Here is a 22,498-nt window from a genome sequence, read left to right as displayed (position 1 = left end):
TGCTTTAGGAAAGCTTGCTCTGTGACACAAAGTGAATAATCATTCCATAATTCCCCTTCATGGGAACACAGCCTCTTATCAGTTTTACTCATTACAAGGTTACCTGTACTTTCAAACATTCACATCTGCAGAAGGAATAAATTAAAATGAATTACATATATAAGGTTACAGAAAACCCCAAGTAGAAACTAAATTTCACCCAAGATAACTTGAATAATTTTTTAAAAGAAAAAATCCACGGAAGCACCATTTTGAGGTACGTTATAGTGCATGTGAATTTCTTTACCGACTGACATAATTTTTTCCATCTGTTCATGATCTGTAAAGTGTAAGACTATATAATATTTTTCACATTAGGCCCTCTTGGCACTGTTAGGAATTAAGAGTACATTATACATACAGTTGAACTTAATTGGTGCCATGCTAGAGTGCAGTAAAGGGAATGCGTTTGTTATGGTAAATTTCCTCACCATTATCAGAAGTCTTCCTTCTATTAACATATAAAATGAAGCCTGTCATCTGCAGACTATCAGTATCTCTAGTCCTCTTGACTGTTTAGCATTGTACCACTAAACTAAAGTGCAAATGCTTATCCCATAATCTACGATATGCACTACTCATCGCTGCTCCATTACCCCTCACCCTGTCAGAGCGACCAATTGGTGAAGGTGGCTCTTTGCTACGGTATCTGATTTGATAGACGTGCACACCTCTACATTTGTTGGGCAGAGAAACAGACTTCAACACCTCCAGCCAGAATAAGTTTATGGTGCATTGGTTTGTAAATGAGAACCCTGAAAACAATGCCACACATATTAAAAAGGAAAGAAATTGTTTGCTAATTATTTCCTCATTCTAAGATAGGATGCGCTGATTTCTGTGACATTAAAGGCGGATGATATTTTCCAATTGACTAGATTGATAAGAGCAGAGCAAATTACTCATGTAAATAAATGTTAACTCTTACAGCTCACAGAAAAGAACTTGGCAAAATCTCTTTGCTAATTACCTCAGTAATTTTTTTCTTTTAACTAGGAAATTCATGCCCACGCATTCAAGTGTCAAGGCACTTCTAAGTAGCCAGACATTTAAGGTTTACAAAAACAACCATGATCCCAGTGTTTTCCAGTGAACATGCTACAAAGAACAATTTTTTTTTTTCTCCTAGAAGTTCCTCATGCAATGAATTTGTTCATGCTGTCATCTTTACATGCTACCTCGACATTCGGTTTTCAAGGGAGTGGGAGCGGGATGGAGGGGGGCTGCCAAAGGTTTGGTTGCTGAATGGTCTGAGTGGTATTTTGTGTGTGGAAGCTGTATTCGAGGTTAATCCCAGCAGTGCCCTTGCCCTAAGAAAACTGTTATATCTGGTATTGTCATAATTTTCACTAGTTATGATATCCAGAGGATCTCCTATGATAAATGAAGTAGAAGATACATAAAAGAAATTTCTTTCAATACAGAGTGCTCAAACTCTGATTTCAAAAGATGACAAAGGACAAGTTGCAGGATGGCCCCAGGTCAGTAGATTGTGTACTTTTATTTAGGTTTGGGGCTAGAACATGAAAGCCCTGCACCAGCCAGGAAAGGATAAAAACAAACGATCTGAGGATTTTTCAGAGGCTGCTTTATAAGCAAATGAAGAGTCAATAGCTATTGATTCTAACTGCTAAAAACTCTGGTGGTTAGTATTCCCCCGCCCCTTTCTTGTCCAAACCCACCAATGGATGAAAATAAGACACCTGAAGATAAATCAGGGCATTCGGTCTTTGTTTTGACATAGTTCTATACACTGAAGTAAGAATTACACTTTGTCATTCCTTCGCTCCTTCAGTTGCTCAGCCAACACCTCATGAGTCCTCATACTAGAGCATTTGGCCAATATTCATTGACCAACCCCGTGTTAGGCACTGGGCTAAAAATTTTAGGCATATTGTCTCATTTAATCCTCTCAGAAACCTTACAAAGTTTTATTATCATTTCCATTTTAAAGGTCAGGAAACTGAGTCACAGAAAGACTGAATAACTTTCCCAGTCACAAGATACTAAGTGGGAGAGTGGATAATAAGCTGAGAATTGGCTCTCAGCCCTGTCACCTACCAGACGGACTGCGTTAGATGCCTGGGCCCTTCTACCACCATTCAGGACTTAAACATTACAGCTCATAGGTAGCCAAAGATTTACCCTGTGACCATAACCATGGATCCAAGAGAATCTTTAAATTCCACAATCTATAGAGCAACTGACCTCTTTGTGACTAAATCCTACCTTTGGATATTTTTTCATTGTTGTTCACAAGCTAGCTATGAAACTTGTAATGTGGTCTAGTCTCTAATTCATGTCCAGCCTCACTACTTAGTTGATGTCTGATCCTGGGGTATTTCACTTTTCTGAGTCTCCGCTTCCTCATCTGGACAATGGGGATGTTGACTCTATGTCCTTACTTCTCAGGGTTGGTCTGAAGTTCAAATGACATAATACATGAAGGGACTTTGTCCTATATAAGTGTCATGATCTATGTGATATTTCCCTAAAGCATTCTACAGTGGTGCAGTTGATATGAAATGAAAAGACTCGAAAGGGTTTTGAAAAATAAAATGCTCTGGGCAAATGAGAGCATTACAGAGGCACTTAGTCATTATGTCAGTGCTGGTTCCTGAACTGCCCACTCTCTATTGGTGAGCATGAACTCATGGACTGCATTTGGGACGACAGGGCTGTAAGTGTAATGTGTGATTACTACCTTCATTAGGACCTGTTGACACATTACAGTGATATTTACTGAGCCTTGAAGAGGGATAAATTATGTAAGACTAATTCCTAATCTCACTGCAATTTTAGTATACTTTTTAATGTGTTAAGTACAGCAAAAAAAAAGAAATTCTAAAAAGTTACACAAGTTAAAAAATGTGATTCAGTAACTTATATAGTGATCATGGATATACAGTAACCCACTAGAAGGCATTCCCATAGGCATACAGAGGAACTGAAAGCCATGAGCACACAGGTACTTAATTTTGACTAAGACATTCCATTTCTAGGAATCAGCCCCCAAAATACACTTTGAATAGCACAAAATTACATATATATGTAAGTCTATTCATTGGAGAAACGATTATTATTGCAAAATAATGGAAATGGCCTAAATACTCCCAAATAGGAGAATGGTTAAATGATGCTACACTCACAGAATACTACACAGCTGAAAAAAAATGGACAGGGGAAGATCACTAGGAACTTCTAAATCATTCAGTGAAAAAGGTAAAGTACAAGGATTTATATGGTGTGCTAACACCATATAAAAGAGAATGTAATTAAAAAACACATACAAATCTGCTCCTTTGTGAAAAAGGAATATGGGAAATATAAACCAGAAAATAGGGACTGTTTAACTACAGAATGTTGGTGGGGAAGGGGAGGGAAGAATGGGGCACGGAATGTGGGGGGTGAGGAGTCAGGAGAAAGGGACACTTCCAGGAAGATCTCTTTGGATATAGCTTGACTGAGCATCACGGTAACATTTTACATACCTCCCAAAATAAAAAAATTAAAACCAACAAGGATTTGGAGGAAAGAGGAGTAGAATACAAACAGTAACAAATGAAGCTAATTGTATTACAAATGAAGAGCATGACCCAGGCGAATAAAATAACCACACAGAAGGGGATGGGAATTAAGAATTAAGTCACTTTGGAAAACATTATTTCGGCAGGATATTGTAAGGTGAAACCCAAAAAGAACTGTCAGCAAATACTGTACTCCAGTTACTAAATCTATTTCTCACAGGGGTATGAGTTAGCAATTCACTACTTTATGTGTAATCTAGGATTGTAAATAACGAGAGCTGGCCTTTTTACTGTTAGAGAAAGAAGTTATAAATAAGAAAAGAGGAGAGGTTTATAAAGATCCCAGTGTTACCTAATTGGAATCAGAGGTATTAGAATGAATTCATGGTCATACATACATATGTATATATAACAGATATACAGATATCAATATAACTAATAAATATGATGTATTTGTACACATGGCTTAGTATACAGACATATATTTCCTATCTTTTTCAGCTGAGAGAGTCTAGGAACAATGATGCTCCAGTAGCAGTGATCTACTAGTACCCAGATCTTGGTTTATAAATAATCATTCTTCAATAAAAAGAATTAGGGCTTCTTACAGAAATGGTTGATTCCTAGACTGGGGCAAAGAAAATACAAGATGAGTTTGAAACATCTTGTGATATCAGAAAAAAAGAAGTGCTTAAAAAAGAATGAGGGTGGGCACCTGGGTGGCTCAGTGGGTTAAAGCCTCTGCCTTTGGCTCAGGTCATGATCCCAGGGTTCTGGGATCTAGCCCCACATCATGCTCTCTGCTCAGCAGGGAGTCTGCTTCCTCCTCTCTCTCTCTCTCTCTCTCTGCCTGCCTCTCTGCCTACTTGTGATCTCTGTCAAATAAATAAATAAAATATTAAAAAAAAAAAAGAATGAGGGCATGTCAAAAGGACACAGGATCCAATCAGAAGCAGGTACCAGTGGCCACAGCTAGAACAATTTGGGCATCAAAATAAATAATGAGAGTATTGGGCTATACTTGAGAAAACTGAATAAGCATCTACAAGTCTATATGGTAGAGATACATAGATAGATGGATAGATAGGTAAGCTAGGAAGGACAGTTCTTCCTTACAGAAAAATCCCAATTAATAAGTGAGGAGGGAATGGGGGAAATGCAAAACAATAGTTAGGCAAAGACCACGGTAATAACTGCTGCAGGCCAAACCCACCAATGGATGCTAAAATCAGAAGAGACCCAGCAGCCACCACCTTAACCAAAAGACCAAGCAAGATTCACATCACCGGCAATAACACAGAGATACCATGTATCCCCTAAGCACTTCTGCAGTATTCTTGCCAAAATAAATAATCTCCATCTATGCATGAGGAAACACCACACAAACCCAAACTGAGAAATATTCTACAGATCTAAAGGGTAGGAGTAATGGAATGTAAGAAAAGAATGGGCAAGTGTCACAGATAGGAGAAGATTAAGGAGACACCCCAACTGTGAGATCCTGGATTAGATCCTGGAATAGACAAAAGAATTAGGGGAAAAAAACTGGTGAAATTCAAATAAGATTTGGAACTTAGTTATCCCACTGTTTTCAATTTCCTGGTTTGATAATTAGACTATGGTTATATGAACTGACAACATCAGAGGTAGCTAGGGGAACAGTATATGTGAACTGTCTACTATTTTTGCAACTCTTCTGTAATTCTAAAAGTATTTCAGGGCACCTGGCTGGCTCAACTGGTGGGGCATGTGACTCTTGATCTCCGAATTGTGAGTTCGAGCCCCATGCTGAATGTAGAGATTACTTCAAAAAAAAAAAAAAAAAAAAAGTATTTCGAAACAAAGATTTAAAACACACAGATAAGTTAATAACAGATCACAAGTGAATGAACTAAGGAGAGAACTAAAATTTCCCAAGTGAAAGCAGGTATTACTTTCACAGTGAACAATCTGATATATAAATGTTACCACTAGAAATACATTTTTCTCTTCAGAGGAGGAAGATTAGTCATACGAGTGCATTAACAAGTGACCTGCAGCTGCCATTTTGTCCTTTCCAGTGCTATCCTCCGCTATGGATCTCTGTACCTGAAACACAATCAGAAGAAATGCCCTAGTGCTTGAAAGAACGAGGGTTAAAATTTAACAGTAGGATTAACATCTTTCATGTAATACTTGGATAAAAGCCATTTGCAAAGAAATTTCTTGGCATGGGTACAAAGAGATAAATGTGAGAAGTGCTCTTTTTTTGTAGAAGCCACAGAAGCTCCCAAAACAAAGACAGGACACTTGGAGACATCTGTTGTGGTGTGATGGTCCCAGGGAAGGCTCCCTCCACCCTGCGGGGACCATGGCAGTGGTGCCTAGCCCTGGCGCTCCTGGGGAACCACAAGGTTCTAAAGGTACTAAGGTACTAAAAAAAGTACAGATGCCCAAGTCCCACCCCTGGAGATTCTGACTCAGGAGAAGCGATGAAAGCTCCCTGGATCTTGGTGGGCAGGCAGGGCGGAAAACCCCTAGAACAGCCTCTGACTTGGGCAAAGTCAGTCGACTGAAAACAAAAGAACTCCTTGTTAAGGATCTGCAGAGCTATGTGTTCTGATATTTTAATACAACTTTATCTCTCAAACAGTAGTCACTTCTTGCATAGACTCCAATACTTTTTAATTTCTTTATTTCTAATTTATATCCTTTCCTTCAATTTTTATACATTACCATTATATTCCTCCTATTATTAGGTAGTAACTGGACAGTGACCATATTCTATTTTCAGTAAATATTTTTCTTTATTTCATTGCACTTACTTATATTTCTAATGCAGCACTTATCAGTGTTTGTTTCATATTAGAATTATTTATCAAAATGCCTGTTTTCCTACTAGATTGTAAAGTCTTGGAAGCAGCGAACATGGAGAATGCTTTTCTAGAACATCTAAATCTCTGAAAATCAAGTGTCACTCATTTTTTACAGTTTCAATGAACTTTTGGGAAGTATAGCATGCATGCAGAAAATTGCACAAGTCCTAAGGGAACAATTTGATGGATTCTGACAAAGTTAACCCAGCTGTGAAACAGTATCTAGATTGAGAGACAGGGCAGGACCACACCGCGGAAGCTTGCTCATCCCCAATGCCAGTCACTACTATTCTGCCAAGGATAACCACTATCCTGACTTATAAACACATAGACGAGTATTCCTGTGTTTGAACTTCATATTCATAGAGTTAAACACGGTGCGCTCTCATTTCTGGTTTTTCAGCTGTCCATCTACATTGTCGTGTGTACTGGTAGTCCGTTCATTCTCAATGCCCTCTAACATTCCATTCTACTGGCTACGAAGTATAATGCTACTGTAAACATGAACATACAAGTGTGGACGTATGTTTTCCTTTCATCTAGGCAACTACTGAGGAGCGAGGTGGGATTTATGGGTTTTAGGGTTAAATGTATGTTGAACTTCATAAAGTGCCAAAATATTTTCCAAAGTGGCTCCATGATTTACACTCTCACCACTAATGTCTGAAGCTTTCAGGGTCTCTACGTCCTTGCCAATACTTGGTAATATCCATCTCTCTGATTATAGGCATTCTGGTGCGGGTGAATTGCTACCTTATCGTGGGTCTTTAATTTTCATTTCCATAAGCACTGATGATATTGTGCATCTTGTCATGGTGTCATACATTGTTTTAAAATCCTAGCATAAAATTATGTGCTTTTATCCTTACAAGTACTCAGTAAATATCTATTAAATTAAATTGATAAACAAGGAAAGGCACGTAAGTTTTCTATTATTAAACTACATAGCAAATAATAGCTTTCTAGACAACAGATAATTTTCTACATAATTTGAGGGAAAGTACCAGTAAAATAAACTTAGTCTATCCTCTGGAGACATGAAAAATCTTAAAGTTTCTTAAAATAAGAAAGTAAATTTAAAAGAATTACAGTTATAGAAAGCTTTCCAAATGCTCATTTATTTGTGGAATTTCAAAGACTGTGGAGTATGCTTTATATAGGAACTCTAAATCTCTGAAAATCAAGTGAAAAATAAATATAATACAAAAATTGCCCAACAACGGTGGATAACATTAGAGTGAAAACTTTGAATTATGGCAGGATTTTCAAGACACTGCACATAGGGGCATTCATTTTACAGAACTCTGTTTGCTGAGTTCAGAGTAGCAACAACGCAAGTCATATCTGACAAAGGGAACAAGCTGGCTGTGGCCCTTGACCTTTCGGGGAGAAGACTCTCTTGCCCTATACATCCTGAAATGGAAACGCAACATTATTTATAGGCTGCACCTGTTTTCCTTCTTATGAGATAAACAGGTTGGTGGAAAAGTAAGAGTTCAAGTGAAGAATTTTTTTTTAAAGGTCTTTAAATTCATCAGAATTTAAATTCTGTGTGATATGTATGTGCATCTTACATATCACAATTCATCCTTAAATTCATCAGAAGCAAGGATAAGTGTTTTTTACCTTTTATGTTTTTCACATTTTTATTTTAATAGCAGGAAGACACAAATCTGATTGGGTAGGTAGAAACTATCTTTGAGTGCATGACTTCTGAAAATGTAATAAACAAAAGGCATATTTAGAACTAACCTCCATGTAACAGGAATCCAATCCACTGTCCTGGTTTTCAGTGGTGCTATGTTTGGTAATAACCAGCCTTCTGAGTGGAATGTTAGGTGATAATCCTTTATTAAACTTTAGAATCCAAGATGAACAAGAAAAAAGCCTTACTACTCGTAACATTGGCTGAGAACCTTAAAGTCCCTGGTTCAATGATTCTTTTTTATTGTAGCCTACATACATACATATATTACTTATCAAAGAATTATCCATCTTTTTCAAAATGCTGACATTATATTAGAGTTCCCCACTTTATGAGACGTGAATGCCAGGCTTAAATATGTTGGTTCACGGATATGGAAAAGTACATTAGTGTTTCTGTCATATACCCGCCTTGTCCATCTTTCTGAGCTGTATTTTGCAGATCACCCTAAAGACACGGTGTCAGTTTCAAGCAGGCATCAGATGCAAATATTTACGTGACCCAGTGCAGGACAGAGCAGGATATGACTGCAGCAACTACCTTCGAGAGGTACCAAGGCTGCTGACAACACGTGTTAATCAGACTGCCCAACCCACACTGTCAAAGTGTCTTGATATTGAAGGGAAGCAAACCAAAGTAAGAGGGAAGAACACATGGGGATGTCAACAGAGTGAATATATGATCTCTTTCTTCTTTAAACAAGCACTAATTGAGTACCTACTATGCACCAGGGAGTGTTTCAGGAGCTAGGAATAAAGAGATCAAATCCCTGCCCTTGTGGGGCTTGTATTCTGAATACAAATAAGTAATTATTTTACATAATTTGTCAGGTGGCGATGAGGCTTTGGAGAAAAATTAAGCGAGGACCAGGGGTGAGAGTGCTACAATTTTAATTAGGGTGAACAGGGAAGGCCTCATGGAGAAAATGACATTTGAACAAAGATCTGAAGAGGTGGGGGAACAAGCCATACAGACATCTAAGGAAAAGGCATTATTACGTGTACAGAAAACTCAATGTCAAGGCCATGAGATAGGAAGGTTGCTGGCTTATTTTAGAGTGAGCAAAAGAGCAAGATGGTGAGTGGTGGAGGAGATTGGGGAGAGTTAATGGAAAAGGGGGTGGTCAAAATCGTCTCACAGATCATTTTAATGACACTGGCTTCCCCTCTAAATTAAATTAGAATCCACTGGAGAATCTGGGGCAGAGGAGTGATATGATCTAACGTAAACTTTCGAAGGACTTCTCTGGCTTCTGGGTTGAAGACAGACTGTAAGGAGGCAAGAGCAGAAACAAGGAGACCAAGAAGGAGGCCACGGCAATTATCTAGACAAGAGGTGATAGTGGCTTGGCCCAGGGCTCTGTTATAAAAATGGGGAGGAGGAGTTGAATTATGACTATTTTGGAGAGGACCAACAATACTGCTGATGGATTAGATATGGAGTTAGAGAAAGAGAAGAGTCAAGGATGTTAAAAGAAATCTTTTTTTGGCACTTAGATTTGAAAGAAATTTCCTGCGTAAGATTTTACATAGCTGCTCTCTGTGTCCTTGCGTGTCTCAGTGTCCTTGCATTAGTAGGAATATATTGTTTTCTTCACTGGGATATAAACTCCGAGAGGAGCAAAGACCACCTTTACTCATCTTTATATCATCACTGTGTAGCACAGCACCTTCACTTGTTAGTATTCAATATATGTTCATTTAAATATGTGCATCTTACATATCACAATTAAAAGCACTTAGGGGAAAAAACTCAGAAAGGGCTCTATGATGTCTGCAGGTATCTTTGGGGGGAGATTATAAGCAATAAATATTTTCCCTGTGTATTTCTGCATTTAAAAATTTTCAACACTAGGCATGCTTTGCTTCACAAAGGAAGTAAAAACCAGTTTTTAAAAAGGTGTACTGGACAGATTTCTGTATTTTATCAGAGTGAAGGGAAAAACTTAACATTTCTGACAGTAGGGTTTCTCTCTAACCTTGCTCCTCAAGGCAAACAAACACATTTCCTGGTGCCAAAATTCAATACCTAAAATCACGTGAAATCCTGTGAAAAAAAGCATAAAGCTATTTGGAAACTACAGCTAAACACAAAAAGGTAACCTCACTTATTCCTCCTTAACTACAACCAGAACAACTGTAACTCAGGGGCTCTTTGCCCGGAGCATGGATTAGCTTAGATACTGGCAATAATTTTTTCTTATGGACCTTTCTACCATAAGAAGAAAAAAAGAAATAAAACCATGAAATTCAAAACATTTCAATTTGAGTTTTTAAAGCTTATTAGAGAACTAGATTCAGATTCAGAGAACAGTAAACTTTCTATATTCTTTTTATTTTCAAGGGAGAAGAAAGAATCCCAGTTCTGGATCTCCTCCCTGCAAGCTTGAACCATGCACACTAGTGCACACGATTACACATGCAGGGGGACAACAGTCACAGACCTGCAGATGTACACACATTATTCTTGGGCCCTAATTCACAGGTAGACTTACCTTGAAGCTACTGAAGGTTAAGCTTCAGGGTCCATCATTTATAGGGACCTTCATAAAGGCCTGGATCACAGAAATGTATTCCCGGGGTAATGTATTTTCATAAAATTTGTAAAAAAACAGGATGCTTGTCTCTTTGTTTCTTTTTTCTTTTTCTTTTTTTTTCTTTTTTTTAAGATTTTATATGTTTGTCATAGAGCGAGCACAAGCAGGCAGAGTGGCAAGCAGAGGCAGAGAGAGAAGCAGGCTCCCTCCTGGACAAGGAGCCTGATGCGGGACTCGATCCCAGGACCCTGGGATCATGACCTGAGCTGAAGGCAGCGGCTTAACAGACTGAGCCACCCAGGCATCCCTGTCTCTTCATTTCTTAAAGAGAGACCTCAAATTGTTTAAACCTCAGGCCGTGAAAAATCCTGAATTTGTCCCTGATCCAACTAAGAATATTCTGATTCAGTGGCTTTGGGGGTGGATACCAGGGGGTTTATATCTTTTTCCTTCTTTCTTTTTTTTCATGTCACCAAGTGATTTTGATACACAGCCAGGTTTGGAAATCACTGATGAAGGACCACAGACTGATCAGATTAATGAGTCCCTGACATCTAGGTAGTATTTCTTTCTGGAGCTCTGCCACCATTGATTGGGACATAAACCATACAACACTATGTAGTTTGGAAAAAGCTGACAATTGGCAACATTCACTTCCACATTGCAGTGATGAATCACATAACCCTCTGTGCCGAGTAATTAACTATCCATTTGTATGTACTGGCTGTAGCGATATAGTTCTTTTCAACGAGGAAGGAAGGGAATTTGGACATAACATTAACAGCTGTTAATACCAAGCAAATAGAGTAAATTGGATTTATTAAAAAGAGTATGTGTGTGGATTTTTTCCCTAGGAGTTGATATAATTTGTCTAGCTTTCTAATTATAGCTGGGACAGAAAATGGCTGAACCCAAAGACCTCTCACGGTATCTAATAAACTTTTACTTACAGGGAGAATATTTCTTGGGTTGGAGAATGACAAATAATTTACTAAGCTTTTCCTGAAAGATAGCTAAAGGTGTTTCACCTATATCTAGCTGATGAATTAGCTTTAGCTAATCACCAGTGTCATGAGACAGGGAAGAAGCAGCCTGTAATTACTTTGAAAGGAATGAAGGAACAGATCTGATAAAGGAACTAAATCCGCTAATTCCTCTAGGGGCATACTGAGTGCGAGAGAAGCTTACCTTACTGCCAGTTTAAAGGGAGGCAAAGATAGAGGGCCTGGGTGGTTTTCACCTGCCCGACTTCCAGCCCCACTTTCTGGTAACAAACCCTTAATTTTCCTTTCTAAAGGTGCAGTAGAGAGGCTGCCATCAAAGGTTCTCTCCCTTCTCCAAGATGTGGGTGGGCATGGGACCCAAGTCCATCTAAGCATACTTACTCCCCAATATCTGAATTCCGCCCAGAATGATGTCAGAAGAAAAACACTGGAGACAACCACCTGGGGGAGGTTCCCAAAAGAGACTGTCATTAGTCCCAGCCACCTAGAGATCCCATGTTCTTGTCTTTATCACAGCCCAATTTATATTTTCATTCTTGAGGTGACCCCATCTTCTTCCAATAATTTCTTTGCTTTTTGGGGTTTTGTTTTCACTGAAAGTGCCTCAGTTGGTTTCTGTAACTTGCAACCAAAGAATCTTAACTAATACAGAAAACTATACACACGGTAACTGTTATTTTCTACAATAACAGAAAGTCCAAATGGATTCTCAACAATGCCCAGCTGAAAGAGTCAAACCAGCAGAAAAATATAAATATGGTTCAGTAAGTAAATATTTGTTTTGTCGGTGGATGTTCCTGACATACCTGTACTTATTCTTCAGCAGTCAAATTAAAATAATTTTATTCAGTTCCATGGCATCTTTTTAAATTTTTTAAATAATAACTCTATTGACTGCATAAAAATGGCACAACTTATTGTAAAAGTTAAATCAATAAAGGAAAGTACAATAAAGCTTTAAAATTATCCCAAATCCCATTGTCCAGAAAAACCATCACTAATATTTGGTAAGCATTCTTCCAGCACCTTCCACATACAGACAGCACAAAAGAAAGAGAAAAAATAATATTGGAAATCTTGTATATAATTACATGTGTTTTTTAAAAAAAGTATTTAACTTGTTTTTACTTGAATTTATCCAAAAAAAGAAAATTGAATTGAAAAAGGACCACAAAACTCAGTTAAGTATTTCTTTCCTAAACAAGGTAGTTTTTCAAAAAGTCTACATAAATTTTAAAAATTTGTGGGGCGGCCTGGATGGCTCATTTTGTTAAGCATCTGGTTTTGGCTCAGGTCATGGTTGCAGGGTCCTGGGATGGAGCCCCTGCATTGTGATCACACTCACTGGGGAGTCTGCTTCTCCCTCTGTCCTTCCCTCAGCGCATGCTCTCTCTCTCTCTCTACAATAAACAAAATCTTAAAAAGAAAAAAGAAGAAAAATTATGAAAATCTTTAAGAATATGGAATTATCTATACTTTAGCTCAGACAGAATTCACTGACTCCTTTCTAGAAAAATTTAAAAAAAAAATAAGAAGAAGAAAACTGGCAAGCATTTCTCCTTCTTCCTTTCATATTCATCAGCTATATAATTATTTTTACACCGTCCGGTTTCAATGTTCCCACCTGCTTTTGTAACCACAATTGTCATGGTTGTTTTGCTCTGGTTCTATACTAAGTGGACAAAACACAATGAATTTCTTCATCATTTTTCTTTTTTCATTCCTGAGGTCTTTTTTCAACTAAACTTTTGGGAGGCTAGACACAATCTTTAAGTAGTGTTTTGTCTGTCTGTCTGTTTGTTTGTTTTTGTGTTTGTTTTTAAAGAAAGATTCATCATATATCCCCTAAATTTTGAATGCTAGAGAAAGACTGTTATGCTTATGTTTAAGGAACAACATGGGCTAAATATTAAATTTGGGGTCATACTTATTTTTTATCTTCAGATGCTTCAGTTTTGCTGTGGAGAAACTTAAGTCCAACCTGATTTCTTCCCCTTCATACGTATCTTGCTTTAATATCTGGAAGCTGTATGATTCTTCTTTTATCTCTTAGGATCAATATCTTTATCAGACTAAGTCTTTGTTATTCTGCAGTGATTTATTTTTCTGGAACATGGCAAATGCTTCTGATTGTTGTAGATTCAGAACTCTCTAGATGCAGGATCCATGTGTTTCACTCTTGTTCTGTTGGCCTCACTTCCCCCCACCCCCACCCTTTGCAAATGATGTCTTCAAATAAAATGCTAGGAATAGATTCTGTAAATGATCCTATATTTGTTCTTTTCAAATTCTTCTACTTAAATTAGCCAAGGATGGCTATCTGTTGGGAATATGGGGAGGTGAGTAAAAAGCTGGAGCTAACTGAGAATCATGGTGTCCAGTATCTTCATTACAAGTCTGTTATTTCCTTTATCCTGACACACCTGTTCTCTCAGATTTCTATGTTCAAGATGTTATGTGTTACTAATAACAAAACTGAGCCATTTTGTGTTGAATTCTGGTATCTTCTGCTTCTCTCCCTCTTTCACCCATTTTGTTTCTGCCAGTCTCCTCAATTCTGAAGGAAGGTGGCAGAGATGGCTCATTAACATGGTTTCTGCTTTCGTGACTGACCTCTTCGACATTTTGGAATGTAAAACTGGGACTCTACACGGGCATAGGGATTCGTGGCTCAAATGAAAGAATTGCTGGCTGTGCACTTCTGAATGGTGATACCTATTTCAAGTTAATCGTAAGTATCCCCCAAGATTTTTTTTAAGATTTATTTTTTTGAGAGAGAGAGAGAGAGAGACAGAGACAGAGAGAGTAAGCAGGGGAAGAGGCAAAGGGAGAGTGAATCCTCAAGCAGACTCCGTGCTGAGCGTGGAGCCCACAATGGGACTCGATCAGAGGACCCCGAGATCATGACCTGAATTAAAATTAAGAATCAGCCATCCAACTGCCTGAACCACCCAGTGTACCCCTCCCCCCAAGATTTTTTAAAAAAGAATTATGACATTAGAATTAATAGTGTTGACAAATACCGAATTATGTAGAGAATTCTTGAACTGTAGGCTAATTTGACTAATATTTATTGGAGGCTTACCACATGCAAAATAACGGGGGTAAAAAGATGAGTAAAACAAAGTCCTTGTCTTTGTTTTCAATGTGATTAGGGAGAATAAATTAAATAGAGGATATTTATATTATTATGACTATGTAAATACTGTTCATTACTGAGCCAAGTGGCGTACTATGACCAAGCTTCATTTCTTAATTTTTATCTGGAGTTTATATTTGCCATATATTTTGTTTACTTTTTGTCTATTATTATTCTTTAAATTTTCCTACAGCCAGTTCAAATCCCTATCCATATTTTTTCAAAAGCTCAAAAAATAAATCAACTGATTAGTTTACATTACCCAACCATATCATCCTGTCCCCATGCCCCCTCTTCTGAAGTCCTCTAAACTCCTGCTTGTGGCTAAGCTGCAGGCTATTAGGGATAAGTACAAAATCATTCTAAGATTTCCCTTTCAGCTCTCGTATGGGTCCCATGTCTTCTCCTTACCATTGTTTATTCATTTTTGTGATGAAACACATCTTCTAAAGGGTTAATGGGAGATAAAATTTGAGCCCTTACATGTCTAAAAGCATCTTTATTCTACTCTCATAATTAATTAATAGTAGGGCATTGCATAGAATTCTAGATTGAAAACCATTTCTCCTTAGTTTTGAAGGCACTGCTTCATCATTTTCTAGCTTCCCATATTGATTTTTCCCCAGTGTCATTGAGATCTAATTGATATAGAACATTGTGTAAATTTGAAGTACACAATGTATTGACTTTATATACTTACATATTGTAAAATGATTACTATCCATATTGCTTTTAAGATATTTGGAATCACCCTATTTTTTGTAGCATGGATCCATCTTCTTTGTTAGGAAAAATTTTAAATTTTCTTTTCATCCTTCACAATCTAAAATTTCAAGATAGATCATCTTTATTTGCCTTCAGGTAGATCTATTTTCATACAAGGTGCTGGGTATTTGGTGGACCCATTTAATCTGGAAACCCATGTCCTTCTTTCTTTCATAGCAGCCTCTTCTTTTTAAGGATGGAATTGTTGTTTTTTTTTTTTTTATTTCTGAAAATAGTACTTATAGTTTTTAATGTTTTCTTCTGCAATCTGCATTGCCACTGTTTCCTCGTAACTTGATTTTTCGGTTTGTTTTTTCTTTTATGTTGGATGCTTTTCTCAGAAGGCTTGTCACCTAAGGATCTTTGACCATATCACTTGAGGTGATGGTCACTTTTTTTTATTAATTTTTTTATTTTTTATTAACATATAATGTATTATTATCTTCGGGTTACAGGTCTGTGGCACTTGAGGTTTCTAGAGTATCTGATGCCTCTGAGGACTAAGACTTGCTGGGGATCTGTAGGCCAATAAACTCACCTGTTATGGAGTCCCTCTCTCAAAGTATGTGGTCTATAAGTTCCTCTGCTTTTGTTAAGATAGTTAGCACTCTTTATATCTGATTTCTAAAAATGTGTTGACATCTCTCATCCTTTCTTACCTCCTTTCCTATATTCTTTGCCTTAAAAAAATCCCTTTAACATCATTTTTGCAAGATTTTATGATACAGAAAAGATTAATGCATGTGGACTGTTGGCAATTTTAATCGGTGAGAAAGAGCATGGGAAATGCATGGTCTTTCCTAAGTGTTCCCAGTTTTAGGTGTTCATTAAAAATTGCTTCCTTTGAGCTTGAGTGAAATGTATCATTAAAGGAAAGGTCAGTCTCTTTACATATGTATGTGTTACAGACCCAGTCTATTAAAGGCAGAGTAAAAGAAGGACATCAAGGGTGACCAGTATATCCTGGAAATGTAAGTAAACTTAATAATTAAATAATATCTTTTTAGTTTTTCCTGGCTCCTGAACTACTATTCTCCTCTGTATTTTATATTACTCTCCTCTATATTTAGGCTAATCAATATGGGTAATAGACTGTTACTTGAGATAACAGTCTCTTACCATAATAAGATTTTATTTTATTTTACTTTATTTTATCAAGTAAAATACAGTATTTACCATTGAGTTAAACAACATTTGAAATTAAATCCCAGATGCTTGAAAATTCTCCATATATTCTCAAGGAATAGTTTCTGTAATTTGGATGTTTCCTTCATAATATATTTGAAACACTTTTTCTGATTTCATCAATACCTTAATACATGAAATATTTTTATTTTAAGATATTTGAAAACAAACAAGCAAATACCTGGTATTTTATGCAAGAGAATATTTTTAGTAAAGAGACTATTTTTGCTAAAATAAGTGTACTAATACGACTCGGTCAGTGAATCAGCTTGGTTAATTGTAACAAATCCTAATGAAATAGTACTGTGCTTCCATTTACTTCATTCGATCATCTATCCATAATATATGTAATAGTCATGAAATTCAATCAACTTTTTTTCAGGTTCAGAGAGACATGTCTTCAAGAAAATAGCCTATGACTGACATCTCCCTCAAATCAGCAATATCATAAATATTTATATATACAGTTATAAACAAACTATTACTAGTTTAAGAAATGCAATTTATGCTCAGTGATAATAGCTTTGAAAGTTGAAAAGTAGAATTTAAACATTTCGGTTCTCTGGAATTTTATGCTTTCAACAAAAATAAATTGTTCTAACTAAAGAATATCAGATAATATAGTTCTCTATTTACTAATCATTACATTTCTTTCCCTTTTTTTGGGTATGCATGCAGAATGTAGTAACTATTACATGGTTAAAAATTATTTGTGTGCACTAAATACATTACTTTAAGAACTGTTCATATGCCAAGAAATTAAAGATCTTAAATAAAATTGCATCCCCCAAAGCTTGTTTTAAGGTCTTTTCACTTATTGAAGTTTCTTATAAAATCTACTGAATTTCAGGTAATGACCACTTTTTAAGATGAACCTCGTGAATTCAAGCAGAAAGTTGCACCCATAGAGGAGAACCAACAAAGTGCAATGTAGTTAGTTTCTAAAATCTATTTATTAGATGCTAAATACAGTAAGCATCTCCAGAGAGAGCGTTACATCTCGGGGGATGAGAAGATTTGTAAAGCTATTATTCTCTCATAATGAGGGTTTTATCTACACAAAATATTTTCAGTCATTACACTCAGAGTACATTTATCACATCCATGAACATAAGCTATATTTCAGACTGTAATCAAGCAAAGTATTATATATTTCAATTGTTTTTATAAGATTCATATAACATCTGTAACTATTCTTCAGTATATTATGAATTTTATTAACTCAGATAAAGCACTGTCTCATTAATTTGGAATTGCAGGATAGAATGAGTTCCATATAAGTGAAATAAAAAAGTAGCAGATACCACTTTACAATAGATTCATATGAAGTTGCCATTTTTGTGGGTCAAAAATTATTAAATATGGAAATTTTACATAGATCAGTATTTACATACAAAATGATTCTTATTTTGACTATTTTAGAGACAAAGAGTTCTGGAAAGTTTTACCTATTTATTTTTTTTAAGTAGCATTTAATGCACCCAAACTTCCTTGATTATCATGATTTTATGCTACTCTAATAGGGAGTTCAGAACTATAGAAGGGCTCTCAAATATGCCCAAATGTCTAATGGGCCATGTAGGTAAAGTAAATGAGCAAAGTTGCTTTCTTATATTATTTTGACATACTTAGTTTGCATATTACATACAGAAAGACTGCTTTCCTATTCCTTGTTTTGATGGAGACTCAGGTGTTAATTTAAACCACACTGTCAAAAAATATACAAAGACAAATGGCAACCAACACTAAACTTCAGTGTTGGTGAGACACTGGGGCTGAGTGGGGACTGTTAATATTGAAATATCCTCCCTAAAAAAGTGGAGGATTGGCAAAGTGGATACCACATACACTGCAGTCAGTCTGAACTCCCAAGAGCTAATGCCTTTTAGGAATGTAAATTCAATACTCATAGATCTTCAATCTTAAAGAGGGGCGTGAAATCAATTTTTTAAAATGTGAATCTGATACTTTAATATTAAAGTGTTAGCACCTGAAAACAAGAAATACTGTGTAGATCAACATAATGGGAGCTAAACAAAACATATCTGAGAGATGAGTATGGCCTATTAAGTAAGCACTAATGTGAAATATTTGCTCTAACTGGTCTCACATTATGCTGGGTGGTTTTAAGTTCTTCTACGTATTTCTCTCTTCCTTCTTGTCATGGCTATTTTTAGTGTCTCCTAAGATTTTGGATGGCTTGAGAAATCAGATAATCTCACTTGTCACAACTGTATACAAAGTTGAGATGAACAGGTTCTATAGAAGTAAAGGACAAGAGGTTTCTTTGAAAATAATTTATTTTTAATTTAATTTATTGATTCCCACATGACATCACAGTATGGGTTTTAACCAAATATTTACTGTTGATGCAGTACTAATAGAACTAGGAATGTCAGATAGACAGGCAAGAAGATTAGTTGCCATGCATTTTTACCCTATTACAGCATCACCCCTTTAGGGTAGGAGTTGCAGTCAAAATTGTTAACACTGTAAGTTTTCAAACAGCTAAATTAGGATTATCCTTCAGTACCTAAGCAAAAAGCATGGGTAGCTCAGAGTCTATTTTTTTCGTTCCACAATGTAAAAAGCTATCTGAAGATGATGTACTCTTGAAAACCATCTAAATATATCTTTTCATATTTTCTTCTCATCTGCTTTTATTTATTTTTTTAAAAGTTCTTATTATGGAAATTTAAAAACAAAAGTAAGAGATTTTATGCATGTACTTTGTGGTATCTATTTTAATTGCACAAAGTTTTTTGTTTTTTTTTTTTAAATAACTTGCAGGCTTTTAGTTTGTGTTCTGGTTGAAGTTGGTTGATAATTGATCTCCAGACAATTGAAATTTTACTGTAGTTTGTATAATAAAAATCATCATTCATAGCATTGACTAAATAAAAAGTAAAGAGAACAGAAATTTGTGTTTTATCTCAGTAACTTATGAGACCAAAGAACTTTCCTTGTGTATTTCATCAAACTCTCTATATAAAAATGAAAACCATTAAGTCATTTGAATTGTGTCTTTGTAACTGTAACTTGATTTATAATCTAAGTTTAAACAAAAAGATTTAGGCAACATACTTCTGGAAAATATTTCATATTTCACAGACCATATAGTGAGACATTCCTCCAACACTTCAGATTTTCAATTTAAGCAATTTTAGCTTTCCTTGCTATTTATACATTTAAAAAGACTACCATTGAATACAGTTAATTGAGGTACATTTTTAGTGGTAGTAGTAGTCACATAGTAACTATTGAAAAAATTATTTACTAAGAAACTTCAAGATAGCTTAAACACAGTATCTCATCCTCACTATAAGTTTACACAGTATTAGACTGAACCACATGGAACTGCTGTTTGGGAGATCAGCAATTGCAAATGATTCAATCTAATAAGTAATATTAGCATAACCCTTATATTACAGAAAAGAAAACTGAGCAGATAGAGGTCGATAGATAGACTTATCCAAAGTCAAGTACCCAGTTAACAGCAAAGGAAGGATTCACACCCAGATCCACTTGGTCCCAAAGTCTTTGTTCTTATATTAAGGAACTGTGGTGGGAACATCCGATGATAGGTGAAGATAGAACTAAGCAGGAGAGGTAGAAGACAGTCCCTTAACATGAAGAGGTTTATAGTTTGCTTGAGGAGAAAACAAATACCCAAATTAACCAGGAAAAATAGAAACCATTATACCACAAAGTGCAAAATGATTGGACATTTGCTTGCACAACATGACTTGAATTTACTGTTACCACTCCAGAAGCATTTTTTCTCTGTTCCTATTCATTCCCCAGAACAAGTCTCCTGAGAAGACCAGGGCATCATGTCATGTGCTGGTAGGAGGGAACCCTTAATCTTATGATCCAAGGACTACAAGGGCAAATTTCTCTAATACATTTATGATCACACATTTATAAGGGTAATATTTTGACTTCTGTATCAGCATATTTCACTATAAAAGAAACATTAATGACTCTAAGCCTAAACACATCTCTAGAACTGCACTTAGGCATCACCTAAATTCTCCAGAGGTACTCAAATGCAATAGGTCTAAAAACAGTCTCACTACTCTTGACTCCAAACCCATTATTCTTCTTATTTCCTATCAGGTGATGGCACCAATGAGTCACCCGGGTCAGAGTCAGGAGTGTCTCCCTTGTTCTTCCTCTTCCCTGGCCTTCATATACAATCAGTAACTTTCTATTGATTCTGTTTAACAGCTCTTCAGTCTCCCCCAACCTCTGCATCCCCAAAGTCTCTGTTCTAATTTGGATCCTCATCATTCCTTGCTGACCAATGACCCAGTCTAACTGGTTTCCCTGCCTTTAGTCTTGCCCCACTTCAGTTTAGCCTTCACAGAAAGCAAGCTTTCTGATACATTCATTCTCTAGTTTCTAGACACATCAGGCTATTTAAAGATGATAAACGATCTTCTTTACTTATATATGTTAATCTGTGGCTTGGACCCCAAAGCAAGGACGTAATAAATATTAGATAACTCTATTTCTTGGCAGGTAAGGAACACCCACTGACAACAAGATTGGGCCTATATACTTAGGTTCTTAAGGGAGCATTAATTCATGCCAATAATCAAATATCATTGATTAATAACCAAAAACCAAAGTATATTTTCCCTAAATAAAGTCACCAAAGGATTAAAGGTATAATACAATAACAACAGCAACAATTTCAATGCTTATATAAACTTATATAAATATAACTTATGCTGAATTGCTATTACTGTTTGTGTATTTTTATTACTATTGCTGCTGTTTACTTTGGGAGCACCACTCCAGCAAATTGCTAAAGGACGCTAAATTCTGCTGAAGTACCTCCAGATACTTCACCAGTTCTAGTGGGAGGGGGCAGAGAAGGAAGAGGGTGATGGAAAGAGGCACAAGGAGGAAGAAAGAAGAGAAAAGGGAAACTTCAAGTAAGTTAGATTCCTGGTATCTGCTTCCATCTCAAACAGGGCAACTCAACTTTTTATTTTTGCTAAATATATTGTGGCTCTTCATAAGATTTAATTATAAAAGGGTAATAAAGTTTAAAGGATTATTTAAAAGTTAATGCTCTATAATCTAAAAATTTAAAGTAGATGAAAAATATTTCAATTAAAGTGTAGTCACTAATTATGTATGTAAAAAACAGCTTTTTGTTAAATAATTGTTAACACAAAGCCTATTCCCTTTCCATAAATATGAAACTACCCTTTCTGCACCATAGAGGAGAACATAGGCAGTAAACTCTTCAATAACAGCCACAGCAACTTCTTTCAAGATATGTGTCCAAAGGCAAAGGAAACAAAAGTGAAAATGAACTTTTGAGACTTCATCAAGATCAAAAGCTTCTGCACAGCAAAGGAAACAGTCAACAAAACAAAGAGGCAACCTATGGAATGGGAGAAGATATTTGCAAATGACACTACAGACAAAAGGCTGATATCCCAGATCTATAAAGAACATCTCAAACTCAACACACACAAAACAGATAATCATGTCAAAAAATGGGCAGAAGATATGAACAGACACTTCTCCAATGAAGACATAGAAATGGCTATCAGACAGATGAAAAGATGTTCATCATCGCTAGCCATCAGGGAGATTCAAATTAAAACCACATTGAGATACCACCTTACACCAGTTATAATGGCCAAAATTAGCAAGACAGGAAACAATGTGTGTTGGAGAGGATGTGGAGAAAGGGGAACCCTCTTATACTGTTGGTGGGAAT

General features: G+C 36.3%; 1 protein-coding gene across 1 annotated transcript in view; it reads right to left on the bottom strand.

Annotated features, from left to right (window-relative positions):
* The window catches only part of FBXL17 (F-box and leucine rich repeat protein 17), a 506,779-nt gene that overhangs the window by 22,063 nt on the left and 462,218 nt on the right, over window positions 1–22,498 (bottom strand). The gene's annotated exons all lie outside the window — the stretch shown is intronic.

Source organism: Neovison vison, chromosome 1 (assembly GCF_020171115.1).
Source record: "Neovison vison isolate M4711 chromosome 1, ASM_NN_V1, whole genome shotgun sequence".
NCBI lineage: Eukaryota > Metazoa > Chordata > Mammalia > Carnivora > Mustelidae > Neogale > Neogale vison.
The sequence above is the reverse complement of the archived record's forward strand: the minus strand, read 5'-3'. Positions and strand labels throughout refer to the sequence as shown.